Consider the following 17,107-nt stretch of genomic DNA (forward strand, 5'->3'; position numbering starts at 1 on the left):
TCCACATTGGTTCGTGGTGTGTGGGGAATAATTCTGTCAATTGCTACTTAGCACAACAGCAGGTATTTGTGCAGCACTTTGTTATTATTCCCATGTTTGTTGGTCATACCAGTCAGCACTCCACTGACTTGTTGTCAAATGAGTGAAAAAAAAAGGTAAGTGGACAATCAACAACCTCAAATAAGTATGAAGCCTTCTCTCCTTTCAGAATAATAAAGAAAATAGTTTGATCGGGCTTCAGCTCTGCTTCCAACACAGAGAAATAGCTTTCTCATTCTCAGCCTGTCAAGCAGACATATTGATCGTGAACCAATCTAGGACAATTCACTGAGAACACCATTTGGAGCATGTAAAATATGCTGTTTCTTGCATAGAGCACTGAGAAGAAACCAGCATGTTTTTTAATCTCTGAGTATGTGTACTGCGGGAAGACGAAGTTTGGAATTTATTCCATGGGAAATATGGGAAACCCCATGTTTCTGTGCTGCATACAGGACATACCAGGTTTTCTGTACAACATCTGGGTTTGGTAGAGGCCTTATTAAGCAAGGTATTGGCAGTCAATACAAGCTGCATTCCCCCATTAGCAGTAAGTAGTGGCACTGAAGAAGTCTGCAAAATTGCATCCCCCCTCCATTTCCCCCTCCTCATAGGCAACCCTGCATACATCCACACAAACCAGCATCAAAAGCCACAAAAGCCAAAGGAAGATGATCTGTTCATTACCTTACCCTTAAATTTACTGAAACAACTACTTGTCGTTATGAATTATTCTCCCTTATCTGACTTACAGTGTTTTAAGCTGAAATCAGGAGAGCACGATGACTCTGCTAGATCAGATGTTCAATACCTGGTTAGAGCAGCCAACCAGCATGTACACCTTCTCTGCCCTTAGCAGGACCCTCTCAGATGTACCCAAGATTTACTATCAAGAGACGCTGCAATACCTCCTCCCTGTCAGGGATGCAGCACAACGTAGAGAAGGTAAGAGCAGGGTTCTGGGTCCTTTAACCAGATGGAACCTATTTCACAAGTGCCTACAGGAGTTCCCAGAGCTGATGGGAAGCCAGGGCCATTATAAGCACACAGGTCAAACCCACAAACCAAGCTGGTGATTTTTCATTTCATCTCAGCTTTCCTGCACTTGGATTTATTATGATCTATTTTTTCCTTCTTCTGGCAGAGCTAGAAGTGGTCAGCTCAACCACAGGGATCACCCACCCACGGATGCTGTCCCTAAGGAACAGAACTGAGACAAGCCCACTTAAGTTTGGGGAAAAACAGTTTCGTAAATTTAAAACAACACACACAAGGTAGAAGTGTGACCGCACTTTTTCCATATAAATAATGTTGTGCTTGTGAGGAGGGGGCCCTCAGTGATACTTCATGAATGGGCTCATTATGTTGCACCTGACCTACAGACATTTCAGTGGCATTTTTATTTTATTATTTTTTTCTTATTTATTTTTGCCCGATGAGTTGTGTATAATCAAACGCCTTATGATGCTAAATCTCATTAAGACACTTCACTCTGTGAGACTGCAACGTCAGTAAGTTTAATCACTCTATAGGTTTTCGAACAGGAAGATCCCAACTGTGACATTTAAGCATCAAGCAATGCTCAGAGCAGGGGAAAAGGGAGCAATCCACATGTCTTCTCAGAGTCCCGCAAGCTCAGAGTCTTCAGAATAATTTAGGCTTTGCTTTTATCATCACCATCATCTTTTTTACAAACAGAAAAGTAAGAATTGCATTACCAGGAGTGGGCCAGGCTCCAGATAGAGGCTCTGTGGAAGAATTTGCACAGAGTCTAGGTTAGCTCAGATTCGTATCAGCCTCCAAGAAAAACATTCAGGAGAAACATTAAATCCTCTGAGGGGAAATATTAACAGATAGTCATGAATGGAAACTGATTATTAATTATTTTTTTTCCCCTCTCTCTTTCTCCGTTTTATATTTTTAGTTTAAAATGTCATGTAAAGTCTGACATTGATAAAAACGGCAGGAAATGTTCCTTGCTCAATTAAATTACCACATAGACCGGCTTAACATCTGCTTGGCAAACCCTTTCTAAATGCATGGCATTAATATTTAATAAAAATATCTATAGCTTTGGTTGGTACTGGAGACATTTCACACTTTGCTCACACATGGTGTTTCATATAATTATTCTCTAAAGGATATCGCTTTAGTCCTTTAAGCAAAATAAAAGTTCCAAGGATGATTAAGTGCATCTCCGAGGACATCATCTTCCCCCAGAGACTTTTCCCATTGACTCTTACATTATAAGGGGGAAGCACAAAAAGGAGAAAGTGGAGCCAAACTGGAGCAAAAGAAAAGAAAGATCTCAATGCTTTGGCCAATCTGATTTGAGCAGGGTCAGAGGAGGCACAACATCTATATCAAGGACAGAGAAGAGATGATGCTGTTCGGTAAGGCAAGCCTTAGCCATCTGCTTTCAGGGTAACTTTCAGACTTGAGCTACTCAAGGAGAAGGCAGAACCATTTTCTTGCTCAGCAGCTGTATGTAAATTCTACCTTGTTCTTCACAATCTCTATCACCCCACTACAACTTTTCCAAAGCAGTGCTCCATGGAGCTCCATACAAGCAGCCACAGATGACACATGAAGGCAACATCAATACTGCATCTAAAGCTGTATGTATTTGACACTCATAGAAGTTCTGGAGAAGAAAAAATGAAACAGAACACAAAGCCTCCCTCTGTCATCTCAGATACCTTCAGCACTGGCTAAATATGCCTCACTCAACAGAGCTACGCTGTCTTATAGAGGTTCTCCAGCAATGAAAATAAAAACAAGCATCTATACTTAAAACAACAACAAAGACATACAGAAAACTCCCTGTCTCAGGAGGCTTCCTTCAACATCAAGGGGATCTGTACTAATTCATGGCTGAAAATAAAATTAAAATCATAAAATAACAGCACCCAATCTCTCCTCCTGGAGGAGCATTTCTGTGCTTGGCTAAGGCTTGGCCATGGTAAGTTAGATTGAAATGTCTGTGAGAGAAAACAAGCAGCCCCTAGCAGAGTGGTCTTTGCCCCTATGACAGGGCAAAGAAGGAGTACAACTGAAATCCCATTCACCTTATTCAGACACTCAGGTGTATTTGGCATCATGCTCCCAAAACAGAAGTCACTGACTAATGAAGTTAGGCTTGTGTTCATGGGCTTCTGTTGCAGAACTGATAAAGATATAAATTAACTTTGCAAAAGGAGATGTTGAAGACCTATTACGATGACCTTCCCGGCTGTACTCATTACTATTCTGTACCTACCTAACGCTACAGTAGAATATAGTACTTAGAACAATCAATAGACAGATTGCTCAGAATGTTTGCTTGAAGCATCTACAGCTATTGACACTTTGCATCTCTTGCCAGAAAGAGGAGGGCAAGAAAGCAATTTCCTTACCTATTTGGGAAAGGAGAAGCCTCACCGTAAGTCAAGCCCCACATTCTGCTTCCTAAAGAAGAAAGGGCTTTTCTTCCTGTGAATGGAAAAGATTTTCTATCAGCTGGCTCAAGGAAGTATACCTAACCAGAAGTGATGGGATGAAACTGAGCATGAGGATAAGGGAATGGGGATGATGGATATCTGGAAACATTTAGCAAAAGTAGGTATACTAGGCTGTGGAATAATCTCCCATGGGAAATGGGAGAGCTTTATTCATTGAGTCTTTCTGAAACTACCTAGGTGAGGAATGCAAAAAGAGACTTACAGCATAGTCGACTCCCATATCTACAGGGACCAGAAAAGATGGATTTCAGTAAGCCTCTTCCACCTTCAATTTCCACAGCCCCCTGTTTTGCTGAGATCTCCATTGATGGAAATGAGTTCTACTCGGCACTCTGTGGCAAGAGAGGGGGCAGCCCCACAACCCCATGAGACCCCAGATGAAATGACCTGGCAGTCTGAAAGATTTGCCTCTGTCAGGTTGCCCAGGCAGAGGAACAGACCACAAGGCAACAGATGGGTTTCACTGAGCAACAATAACTTCTTGACTCTTTCCTCAAAGCAAAGACTGAAACAGGATTCAAAGAATAATACGAAAGAGTAATGTATTCTAAAGTGTCAGTGTCCCTTTTGAATGTCTCAATTGTTTATTATTAACTATGGACTTTACTGCCCCATAAGAAAGGCTACAGGGGAATACAGAACTCAAAACCCATTAAAAAGGCTTATCAGATTGGAGCTTGCCCTGAAGATCTTTGCAATTATGAAAACATTGCCATAAAACCCACTGAAGAGTAATACAAAACACAGATAAGTTGTAATGGCATAAAAGTTACAGACTACATCCTTGACCTAAACAGATCAATGTAGCTTTCTCCAGTCAGTGGAACCACTAGGATTTATATCACTGGAAAAAATATCAGACCCTGGATCTGGAGCCAATTCTGTCCATGCAGCAGCCTTTGAGATCTGAACATATCCAGAGCTGTCCTCAACACACTCCTTGCTAACTCTCTTCATAAAAACATAAACATATGTATAAGCGTGTAGAGACATATATAACAGATATTAACTGCTGGAATGAAGCTGTTAATTCTGCTGCTTACTTTACTTCTTGCAGGATGTGCAGTTCAGTATTTATGCCCAATTCTTACATTTATCTACAGTTATCTGTTCAGGTCTGACATAATGCATAATTACACAAACCTTTGGGCCTCATTCAGTACATTCACTTTTGTCTTAGTTATGATCAATCTGTGGCTCCGAACAGTCTAATCCTTGGTTTGTATTTCATGCAGATTTGCAACAAGGAATAGACTGTGGCAAATATCATGCAAAGTAATGAAGATATACCTTAAATCCATCTTCCTTCCTAAAAAACAGTTTGTCATTTTAAAGGCCAAAAACTTCCTCTTTTAATCAGAATTAATTATAATCACTGAGTGATAGCAAAGGTTTTACATAACATTGCTCACCATTTTTTCTTGAGACCCTTGAACAGGGAGACAACCTACAATAGCTACTGTTGATTAAAATGGCATTTTATAAAACTAAGCACCTTGCTTAGGCTTATGACTATTTTTCACTAACGCTTTCTTCTTCCCCAGCTGCATTTCCAATGTTTTGCATATGGCCACATCAAAGCTCAGCATGATTAAAAGTTAACATCCAAAGAGCTATAACATCCTATACCAGCACGCTTGTAAAGTGGATGTAAATATAAAGTGACCTTCTATTTAAAGTTTATGGTTTCGACTCTGCAGCTCACAGATAAATAGAAATATATATATATATATATTCTCAGCCAAGCTGCATTAAAACAAAAGCCAGTAGGAAAACATACATAAGCAGGGTTGCAGCACAGGCAGTGTGCAGATGTGCAGAAGACAAGGTACTGGGAGCTGCACAGACCCATGCAGGCAGGGGGCTGGGGCAGATTTTCTCTTTTCTCCTTCATTCTGCTGACCAAATCAAAATCTACTACTTCCTTTCTTGTGAGGAGCAGGGCTGGGCCATGGTTTGCCAGCAGCCCTAACAAAATTTGGTTTAGATCCACAGGTGTTACTGCAAGTCTTGGCACACTTCCTATGCTCATACAGTTGTTTCGGTGCTTTGAACTGCCATTTGCTGCTTGGAAGTTGCCTCAAATTTATTGTGTTCCACAGGGATGATGGTGCTGCTTTTCCAAACATGAAGCCAGTATGAGCAAAGCAAATTGTGACAGATCCCCTAATTCTGCGCTTTGCAACTCAGGCCATTATGTCCATCTGTCCACACCGGTCATTCAAACTTTGGCCTTACCTGCTCCAAAGTCATCTAAATCACTCCAGATTATTCTTCGGATGTAACTGGCACCAACCGAAAAACATTACTCAGGATGGGCTGCCAGCCCATGTAGTCCAACAGCCCTCCCACCCCACCATGCCCACTAACCACATCCCTCAATGCCACACCTACTGTTTTCCTGAAACACTGCAGGGATGGCGACTCCACCACTTCCTCAGGCTGCCTGTTCCAAAATGCTGTCCAAACACTGTGCACCACTGGCAGCTCCAGCTGCATTCTCACTGTTTGCAGACATTCTGTAGAGCCTAAGAAAATGATGTGCGACACAGCATGCTCTACTGGGCACCCTCCCCATAGATGTATCTCCTGTCTTCTTCAAGTTTTCTGTCCTCCTCAAAACGGACACGTTCTACTTGTGCTACTGCTTCTTTGCCTTTCCCCTCTGGCAGATTTTCAGCATCTGACAACATGCTGTTTTGCAAGACATACTCAGAAGAAGAAGCACACCATATTCTTGTCCTAATCAAAGTATTAAGGTATCAGCAATGACATCTTTTGTAGGACATTTCCCAGCAAGGTACTTAATGTTCACATTTTCAGTAAAATGATCAGACAATAAGTCCAATATCAGCAGCATCTCCTCCTCAAGACTGCTGGTTGATTCCCAAGGATAATGTTAATGTAATTCTTTTGCTAATTAGAAGCCACAGCGCATCAAGAAACGGCCTAATGCGTTCCTGGCTCATAAAACATACAACAAATTCCTAATGCACTGCAATGTAAAAAGGCAAGTCACAGAAAGCTGACAAGGATCAAAGGGAGAAAAGATACAGACTGGTTTTCAGTCAAGCATTATCCTCGGAGAAGGCAAAATTGAACTTTATCACATGGGGCACAATAGCTAAGTCAGAGCAAAAGAGCTAAAATTTGCACCATCCTGCCAATAAAGAGCAGCACAGCCCCCTGGCAGATGGGACACGAGAAAAAAGTTCACATTTGGATGTTCAAACTTTAGGCAATTGCCTGAGGAACTGTACTTTGCAGAGCCCTAGCTGCTGATAGGACCAACATTCTGGAAATAAACCTTGCTGCCTTGCTTTTTCGTCTTGTCCTTATTTGCAGAAAAAACAGAGGCAGCACACACTTGCCAACAAGGTGCAGTAAAACTGCATCGGAGCCAGCAACGCTGCTGCCTGTTTTCCCACAGTCCTCAATGCAGAATCTGACACAAAGAACACAATGTGTGAGGTCCCGGGGTCACAGAGACCTGTGCACTAGGGAGAGGTGCTGTATAAAATCTGTTAACCTGTAATAGCAGAGCATATTGAAATGATAAAGCCAGAACTGTCTGGGGCATCATGCTTCTGTTTTCTAATGGTTATGGATTCTGTGCAAGCACTAATGTTTGCACTAAAAGCCCTCTCAGCAATATTTTGCAGCCTGAATAACTCTTTATTTTGAATTGTTTAATTAGTTAATGAGGTTGGGGAGAAGTCCATCTTAGGGATCATTAGTTAAGACTTTAAAACACTGAGATTGAAGACAATTAGCATCTGACGGAGTGGCAAAACTTTGCCACTTGTTGGCCAAATGCAAAATTACACCAAGTGCAAGAGCTGCACCAGCACTGCCGGAATCAATGTCCAGTCCCAGGTCTAGCAGAATGCAAGGTCCAGTTATCTCAGAGCCGGGTCTCCCTTGATGAAATCTTTCATTATGACAATGCAGCCATGCAAAAGCAAGGCATAAGTGGTTACTCAATGCTCATAGATCTTTGTTGAGCCCCTGCTGCAGGCCAGACTGTTTATACCTGTAGCACTTCTTAATTATTAACATTTTACAAACTATTTACAAGCAGAGTTTTAATATAAAGTACAACTCTAAACTCTGTGACAGGAAGAAATGTAGAGTTCCAGGAGAACAGTTACTTTAAGAGTAAAATATAATATGAATCTGCAGTTTTTCTAAAGCAGCTACTTTTAATGAAGTCTGTACTTAGGCAAACACACACCACTAGTTTGCTTTTGCTACCATCAGATACACCCACTCAATAGCATGTACTGAATCACAGCAGACTCAAGACTGACTCACAGGTGAGTCTCTTGAGAGGTTGCATGTATAGGTCACATACTGTATGGTGGACAAAGCACAAAGCAGGAGTTAATGAAACTGTGCTACTGTAAGGGCTGGGTAAGCAGGAGTGGTACTCAGCCAAAAACTCCACTGAAAACACAATGAAACTCAGCTGGAAACAGACCCAAAAAAAAAAAGAAGAAAGTGGCTGGGGAAGAAAAATACTCACAGAGCAGCTTGAAAAGAGCATTGCTAACATCAGGGTTCTTGAACAGCAAAACTGTAATAAGACTCAACACTGGGATCTCATTCAATTTCTTGTTTTCCCAGAACAGACCTGATGGCAGAATTAGGTTTTTTTGTCTAAGCCAGAATACAGAACTATTGCAATGAATATCAAAGAAAAAACTTCTTGACAGCTCTGTTTTGCTCAAGTAAACTTTAAGAACATGCTCAAAAGATGGCATGTTGAAATTCATATAAAAGCCTCACCTTTTTTTTCCTTCTTGCAAGATAACTGAGCTTAACATCTCACCAGGAGCTTCTCTTCAAAGATCTGGCCCCAGTTTACTATTCACCCACTGCACCTAAGATAGATGCCACACAGCATCAAGACAGAGTTTTAAACTTTGAGGGGAAAGATCTTTCAAGAAATAAATTCATATTAAGCTGCTTTTTGTCTCCTCCTCTCCCAGCTTTCCACACAGCTCAGAGAGACAGAAGCTTCTCCCAGCTTTCTTATCTCCATACCTCCAGCTGAGGCCTCTGGTGTCTCTATTCCAATACCTGAACTTCCTCTCTGACACATGATGTCATTTCTTATGCTACCAGTTCTTCCCAGAAAGCTGCCTCCTTAATAAAGTGACTAAAAGGAAAACCCTTATAGTGCTGAAACAAAACACTAAGTTCAGTTTCTGAGTGTTTTGGCTGTTTTCCATCCCCTCCTCTAGGTCTGAGCAAAATCTCTCCTTGCAGACAGTTAGTAGAGGAAACCAAATAAAGCAGTAAAATGCCAGGTCATTCTACTTGAGGACATGAGAAGATGTAGCGACAGCCATATTGCACCCAACCATTGCAATGCTTTTCTTAGGGGTTATATTAAAAATCTACAGAAACAAAGTTTTCAGCACTACTAGAAAAAAAAAAAAACCCTCTGTGGTATTTACATTAAAGGCTGGGGTTGCTAAAAGCAAAACCAAGTTTATTTGGAGGTTAAATCAACTAGCATTGCTCACACTGAAGTACATTTCAGCTACAGCCCTACTGAAATAATCAGGCAACCTGCAAAGGGAATTAAAACTGGAATTAAATTCAGTCCTTAATGTAATTCTCATATGTGTTTATTTTTGTAGTTGTGTCACACTCTTGTTTTGTTCCGTGGATCAAAATACGATCATTAGGAAGATCGGTTACTCTGAACAGGCTTCCACTCTGGGTTTAGAATATTAGCCAAACTTACCTTAAGACAGAAAGCAGCTTTTCTTCCTGTACTTTGACTGCCAGACCTAGTTCTCTTTACAAGTTTTAACTACAGTAGGGTTTTTTTTTCCACTATTAACCATGGTTTCAAATAAACAAACAAAAAATGAAACCATACCCACATCTTAGCTGTGGTATGTAGAACGCACTTGATTTCCTATTACAGCAAACTGCATCACCTCAAACGCAACACAGCAGAAACTGAGTGATCTATTTAGATTACAAGTTTGGGATAATCTATAACACAGAAATAGAGAATCCTGATGGCATTTTAACAACATAACTATACTTCCAATAGCATTTCAGTCTGGGCATTTAGATCAGCGTAGTTAGCAAAGTGAGTAGTAGGAGTAGCTACACCTGCAGACAAAACGTCAGAGGATTTAGGATAAAACCTATTAAAGTCACTGCAATCCTTCCAGAGCTTTCATTCAATTCTGATGAAGTATTTTGTCTTACACAGAGCAAACCACAGATCTCTCACAAATCACACTTTTGCATTTTTCAGCAGACTTTTTCTCCAGCAATCTGTCAGGTGGTGCTGAGTCAATCATTTATTTTCTATTTGGCAACTGAATGAAAAGTAAAGAGAAAAAAAAAAACAACACTTCAGCTCAGGCTGAATGATCTTTGAATGGATTTTAGTTCTATCTCATTGAGCCAACAAAATCAGACTTCCAAAAAACCAACATCATTTCACTTAGACAGACATTTCCATTGAAGAAATGAAAGCAGGGTATAAAGACAACCCAGACTCACAGTCATGATCCTTTTCCTTCTGCTGCCCAGTACAGCTGGAGAGGAATCGCCAGGCTGGGGGGCTCAGTCCCACTTTCATCCATGCAGATTTCAGATGATCTCATTTCTCCTCCAGCTGCTTCATAACAAAACACATGCAGGTGAAAATATAGAGCTCACTGTCCTCAAATGACATAATTAATTACAGTGGCACAACATCGAAATTTAAATAATCCTGAGACCAGGGCCTAAAAACAGGCTTTTGTACACTCGGTAATACTCTTCACTCTTTAGAAAATCAATCACAGAACAGCTTAGGTTGGGAGGGACCTTAAAGTCCATCTAGTTCCAGTCACAGGCTGGCTGCCCCCAACCAGCTCAGGGTGTCCAGGCCCATCCAACCTGGCCTTGGGCACCTCTTCTCCCCAAGAAGAGACTCAGTTTGAAGAAAACTTTCATCACAGCATCAACCTCCTAAGGGCCTGAAGTGCCCTGATATGGGCTTTACCTGTGACTCAGAACCCTTAGAACCATCTGCCCTCAGCAGATGGATTAATGGACTGACTGTCTCTCTCACCTTAACCCTGCGCCCCACATCACCCTGCAGGCCCTCGTTGCTACCCTATGGCTTCACCCTGCAGAGGTGGCCATTGCCTCCAGCCCACATCGGTGGAACAGCATTTGTCTGCAATCCCAGCCCCAGGTCTTTCCCTCAGCCCTGCACTAAGCAAGGTAACCCCACAGCCCCTGGGGCATGCCCAGCAGCTCCAGGTAACCCAACAGACCCTGCAGGAGAGTGTGGCCCAGGAAGAAGGTGAGAAGAGGGGCTGAAATATCTTGAAAAATTAAGTTCTGCTATCTTATGCCAGAAACTGTGAAAACAAAGAAAAAAAGTAGTTATTATAAGTCTTCCACTCTACAGAGATTATATGCAGCAAGTTGCCTCTCTGTGATTTGATTATAAGAGTTTAGAAGGTCACAATAGACCACAGTATTTGCAAACTGGAAATGAGTCAGCTTTAGAGCAAGGGCTACAAATGCCTTGTTGAAGCAGCCAGTCTTTTTTGCACTTAAGACATGAGAAACTATGGGTGGAGACATGGATTTTAATGCCTGTAAAGTGTTTTCTGAGCTAGCATAATTATATTTGAAGTTGTAGCATGATATAAACTGCTTTTAAGCCCCATAAAAACTTGTGGTGGTCTGCACAACAAATCTCTCTAGTGCCGTAAGCCAGGTATTAGTAAAGAAAAAATGTTTTGTTTTAACCTTTCCCATCAAATACTTCGAAAGTTAATCAAAATCACCCACTTTTTTCCATAGGCATTTTTAATGTCGAGGACACGTCACACGTCATGGGAAAAAATCTGCTGTCACAGATTTCAACTTGTTCTGGTTAAGAGCTATTTCTCTAGGAAGAAGGGCCCCAGCAGTGCTGAAAAAATACCTAAATATAGCCACGTGCAATAGCGAAGTTTGCTCCTATTACTTCAGACTCCTGGGATCAAGACACCAGGTTAGTCATAAACGTTCTGTGACGTTACATTTTCCAAAGACACCACAGCTTTGACCAGTAAACCATGAATTTATGAAGATCAGAAAACCCCAGCAGACAGAACTGAGTCCTTAGGTTAGCAGAGGCAATTTCTGTGATATTATTTTATTAGCCTCTTACTATTTTATAGCTCAGTAAGCAGTGAGATCCAAACAGGAGTAACTCCACATCAGAGAGGACTCTGTAAGAAACTGTGTAAGCAATACAGAAAAGGAACACCAGTTACACAAAGCTAAGTATGATAAACTCGGCCATCCCTATCTTTTTTTTCTCTTTTGCAATCATACATCTTCCTGTAAAGCTTCTAAGCCAAAGAAAGACAGGAGAAAACTTGCAAAGGATCGTGTCATGACCAGATGATATCTTAAGCTTAAGCGGGAGATGAATGGTGAAGGCAAAATACACAAAGCAAATACGACCACAGAGGCAGTAAAAAGTGTTATAAGGCTGGAAGATAGACTGCACCTATGGCTGAATGTGTTTAGGGGCAAAGATCCACTCCCTTGATACATGCAGTTCTGCTGCATTTGATGGGAGAAGCTCCCCAGGGCATGCTCCAGTGGAAGCTCCCAGCCAATGGACAGTAATGCTGCAGAGGGGCTGCACAACAGGTACTGGGATGGGTCATTTTGCTGCAGGTAATCTGTCCAAGGTCCCATTCTGCTCCTGCCTCTGCAGCCCGGCAGGCAGCCACCCAGGATGTGCTTCTCATCTTTGAAAGACAGTCACCAAATAAAGATGCTATCTGACCAGCACTTAACAACCAGCTTGTTAGTTAATAGCCTGAGGGAATCTGAGGGCGTTCTATGCTCTAATACTCTGTTCATTAACTGTAGTAACAACCAATTTCAAGGTGATTATTGCTATTAGAAGCTATGATCAATTTTTTAAAGATGATTCCTTTTTTTTTTCCCCCAGCCTAAAGCCTGAGCAATAGAGCAAGGGGAGCAGCTGTGTTGAGAATTAGACTTTTCCCCAGATTAATATCTGATTTTCCATCAAAGAGAATACAGGACACATTCTGTTAGGTTTCTAATTGTTTCTACCATAAACCTGCAGCACACTGAAATACGATCTCTAATAATTTTTAGTTTGAACTTCCTATCCATAATCCATCTGACTAGATGGTCCTCAGCAAAAGCCGTTAAAGCAATTTGTTTCACTTACGTAGAGGAATAAATCAGTGCTTAATTATCTGTGGTTTATTATTAACAGCGCTGGTAAGCTGACCATATGCCATGACTTCATCTTTTCACACAGAAAAATGAGAATATACTGATTGTTTTTATTATGTCTTTCAACACCCAGTCAGCGGTCCAATGAAATGAAGACAGAAAGTTTCGCGGTGTTGCTCAATGACAAATAGAAGCATACTACATATCTTTGCCCTTGCTTTTAGGATTAACCTTTATATGCTGCGTTACAGGGAATACTTGTTAGTGTCTTTCACTGCGGAAGACGTAATTGCATAAATCAGGTTGTTTCCAGAAGATGTATGACATGTATCATAGTGTGCTTTTTTCTGTGGGCCTTCAATATACTGGCTTCAAAACATGGCATACATTCAGCTCCAGAGTACTTAAGACACGGTATGTATTTAACGTAAAGACCAGAAAGACACACCTTCCTAATTTTTCAGACTTAATTGAGTCCACGCTACAACGCCTTACGGATTCAGAACAACAGCAAATAACGCGGGTGTTGATCCGCTGCCAGGGCAGCCTTCCACTCTGTAGTAGACACAGCGGCAACATAAAACTTTCTTGAAAACATTACAGATTGATGAACTGCTTTGGAATGAGTCCAGCTGCCCAGACTTTCTCCACTCCAGATAGACCCAACATGAACCAGTGGTTCTGTCAGATGCAGGCCCTGAACCACGGTGGCACAAACTCAATTGAGCGAACAGCAGGTGTTTTACATTTGTTGAAACAGGAGCAGAGATCCTTCAAACTCAAAGCCAGCTATGAAGTTGTTCCCTCTTGGGAACAGGAAAAGACTACCTTGTACCCAACATGCTTTTAAGGAAAGCTGGGAAATGGAGGTTTAAATAGAAATATCAGACATGCTGAGGAGATGCAATGTGCCCATTAGCCACCAAGGTCAAGGGTATCAGCAGGTTCACATGAAAAATCCACACAGGAGCCTGTCCCTTTGCCATCTGCAGTTCAGAATCAGCCTGCTGAGAGTCCCCTCTCCCCAGTAATAATAATCAGCCCCCCCCACAGAAGCCAAAGCATCAGCCTTACCCCTGTGTGTCCATCTGTTGTATGTCAGGCAGCTGAGCTCCTTTTTGAGTAGGAACAGTATTTCTGGACTCTAAAGAGACCCTAAACTATCAACAGGGGGTCATGACCACTCTCCTTACATCCTACTTAGAGCACTACTTGCCTAGGTCAAACTATAGATTAGGAAAGAAAAACCAAAACTGCAAATCCACCAGTTCTCCTGAGATGCTGGAAAATGATGGGAGTTCATTTCAACATGGAAAATGGAAGCTTTCTACTTGAACTTTCTCAAAACCTTAGAACTAATTTGGTGCTACATCCCCAAATGCAGGAAGAAGGTGTGATGAAATCCTATAGCTCTGGGAAAACCATTCCCTTTCACACATTTTCTGGCTGGCTGTTCCCTACGCCTTCCAAACAAATCCCACCAGCTTACCACATCTCCAATGCAAGAGCCAACATCAAGAGGAACAGGAACCACATCTTTCTCCTCTAAAGCAACGACGTTCCCTCCCGATAGGACTCTGTGAATGAAATAGCTCTGACAGGGCAGGAGTGAATGAAGCTAATTTATTTTTGCTTTATGAGGACTCCTGAGCTCTCCACATGCAGTACTATCTGTCTACCTGTGGCCAGTTTTATACACAGAGGGCTGCAGAGACATGTGGCAAACCACTGCTTTTGCAAAAGAAAAGGGGCAGGAGCCGGACAGAACATTCACACTCTCCTCTCTACTTTTTCCCCAGTCTACATTACCACACTCAGGTCAGGGATGTGATTGTTCTCATCCTCAGGACAGCAATATTCCAATCAGCCCATGCAGCCACGAAGCTTTGAACCAGACCCCTTAAATCAGTCTTCTAATCAGGATGTAGATGAACAGCCATGTGCATCGACATCTAAAATCTCTGTACATCCAGCCTGTTTGCTGTCACAAGTCATTCATTTGAGGCTTCTGTGGAGACCTAAAGAACCATTTGCAACGTATTTTGTTGCTTTTTTTTCCCCTTCTTAATTGGCTCTGGATATACTCTCACTGCCTGGGCAACTCTTAAAAACAAGACCTAGAGGTAGGATCTGTTCAGGAAAGGGGAAAGGGATCTACGTGCAACATAAATAGGTAATATCCCCAGTGTCAGGTGTGTGTAGATTGTTTTGCTCCTTCCAAAAACTGTCTGCTGCCCATTATTGTTAAATACTTCTCAGATCTTTTAATCATCGCATTCATCAGCTGTTGGATTTCATCTCAGTTTCCATGGCTGTTGGCAGCCCTAGGTAGTACTACTCACTAATGGCAGCAGCATGTTGTTCTCAAGCTGCCAAGCACTGCTCGCCAGCACCCTAAACTTTTGGGTGTTTCTTCCCTCTGGCAGAAAGCACAGTTTGCAGTGTGATCAGGTCATCCATGAACAAGGAAAAAAGAGAAACAGGAACTGCTAACACGTAGATGTATAGGAGTGATATATCAGCAAAGAAAGGACGCTTAGGCCAGTTCCTCAGCTGGTGCAAATCACTGGATCATCAGCGCAGACCACAAGGCTACCTGATTCATGGCAGCTTGAGACCTGGTCTTAATTTTCCTTAACCCAGCTTCTATGATTTACACTTGCGCTCAACAAATGACACAGGATGTCAAATGCTATCAAGCTGATTGATACTGTAAACCAGGAATAAACGTGCGCAAAATACAAAGGCAGTGAAGAATCACACCCTATGTATTCATTAACAGCCATGAATTGCTTGGGACAGAGCTGATTCTCTGCTCTACACTTCCAACTGCTGGAAACTGCTCGGTGTCATCTCTGCTCCTACTGACCACCCCAAACACGTCTGAGTTTGCTTCTCCTTTCTTCTCTCACCCCACAAACTACTTCCTTACACTCTTGTCCACAAAAAGACAATTAACAAAGGAATCTTTCAAACCTTCTCTTATATGCAGTGGGCCAAATCCTGCTAAGAGCTGAAACTTTGCCAGCCCCACATAATCAGACGTAGCCTTCCTTCCTGCACAGAGAGCACACAAATGTGAAGATGGTTTGTGGCATATCCTAGCAAAGAGTGCCCTTTGGTTTGTGAGAGCGTCTGCCAGCCAAAAAGAAAATCACCTCTGGTATTAGGCTGAAAATGCCTTATCTGGTATAGTTCCACATGACAGCACTGAAGTCAGTGTAGATGGAGCCATTTACTCTAGGTGAGTATCTGGCCCACTATGTACAGACTCAACTCTTAGCAGCCACAGATCTACTAATTCCTCTCCCACTTCCTAGCTATCCTCTGATCAGCTTGCTTGGGGCTCTTTTTCCTCCTATAGCAAGGCTTGCTCAAAGTGCTTCAGTTCCAGGGCACTCTCTTTGAAATATGTCTTAGCTTCCAAGGGTAATGAACTCTTCTATAATAAACGCCTAGCTATAATGTGAACAATACTTGGCTTCCAGGAACTGCCTTATAATTACACGGCTTGGTATTGCATGTCAGAGGTTTGCTCCATCTTTAATATTTTATGAAGAAATTCAGATTCTGACAGTAAAAGTATTTAACCCAGAGGACCCAGAACCCTGACTATTATTTTGTAAAGTAGCCATCCTGCTGCACTTTTGTGCACCACCATTATCCCTGGTGCATACTCACACTCTTTGATACTCTCTAAGTAGACACAACCACATGCTGTCCAGATGGAAACCTGGCTGCATCATTACATTATATTGAAATAACCCAATACCACCTGTTTCTGCTGGGGTTTCTGCCAACGTTTTCCCATAAAACATTTATTTTGCTAATATTTTAGTTGGTCACCACAGAAGGACACTTGAAGCTAAAGATTTACCATGTGTGCAGCCACAAGAAAAACCCTTTGGTAAAAAAAAAGGGGGGGGGGCAGAAGGGGGGAAAGCAATGAAGCTCAAGAATACCTTGTGCCTATTGTTTAAAATGTGGATGTTCACCTAGGCACTCTGTAAGAACGCTCCACAGGGAGCACAAAACCAAACACAGGTTTTGGCAGCATTCATCAAGTGAATTATCCCAACTGTGTTGATACTCACCTCTCATATAATTAAAAAAAAAACAAAACAACAACCTCTCATGTGGAGTGGGACTAATATTCAATAACACTAATGAAAACCTGTGGTTCTTTTTCTTCTTTCATATTAGCCTGCGATGTTATAGAGCTACCACTCTCATCTGCCTCCTCTCACTAGATAAAAATGGTTATCCTCAGCAATTTCATAGAAAGCAGAGCCATTACAATTTCCAGCCTACTCGGGATGCTCAAA

The 17,107-nt window shown here is 41.9% G+C and overlaps 1 protein-coding gene across 1 annotated transcript in view; it reads right to left on the minus strand.

Annotated features, from left to right (window-relative positions):
- LOC146761228 (uncharacterized) overlaps positions 1-10,549 on the minus strand; it is a 415,444-nt gene extending 404,895 nt beyond the window's left edge. The window contains exon 1 of the mRNA XM_085540935.1: positions 10,074-10,549. The gene's annotated coding sequence lies outside the window, so the exon portion shown is untranslated. The remainder of the gene's footprint in view (positions 1-10,073) is intronic.
- Between the last annotated feature and the right edge of the window lie 6,558 nt (positions 10,550-17,107).

This window comes from Coturnix japonica, chromosome 3, assembly GCF_054131305.1.
Source record: "Coturnix japonica strain WE chromosome 3, WE-NBRP24, whole genome shotgun sequence".
Lineage (NCBI taxonomy): Eukaryota > Metazoa > Chordata > Aves > Galliformes > Phasianidae > Coturnix > Coturnix japonica.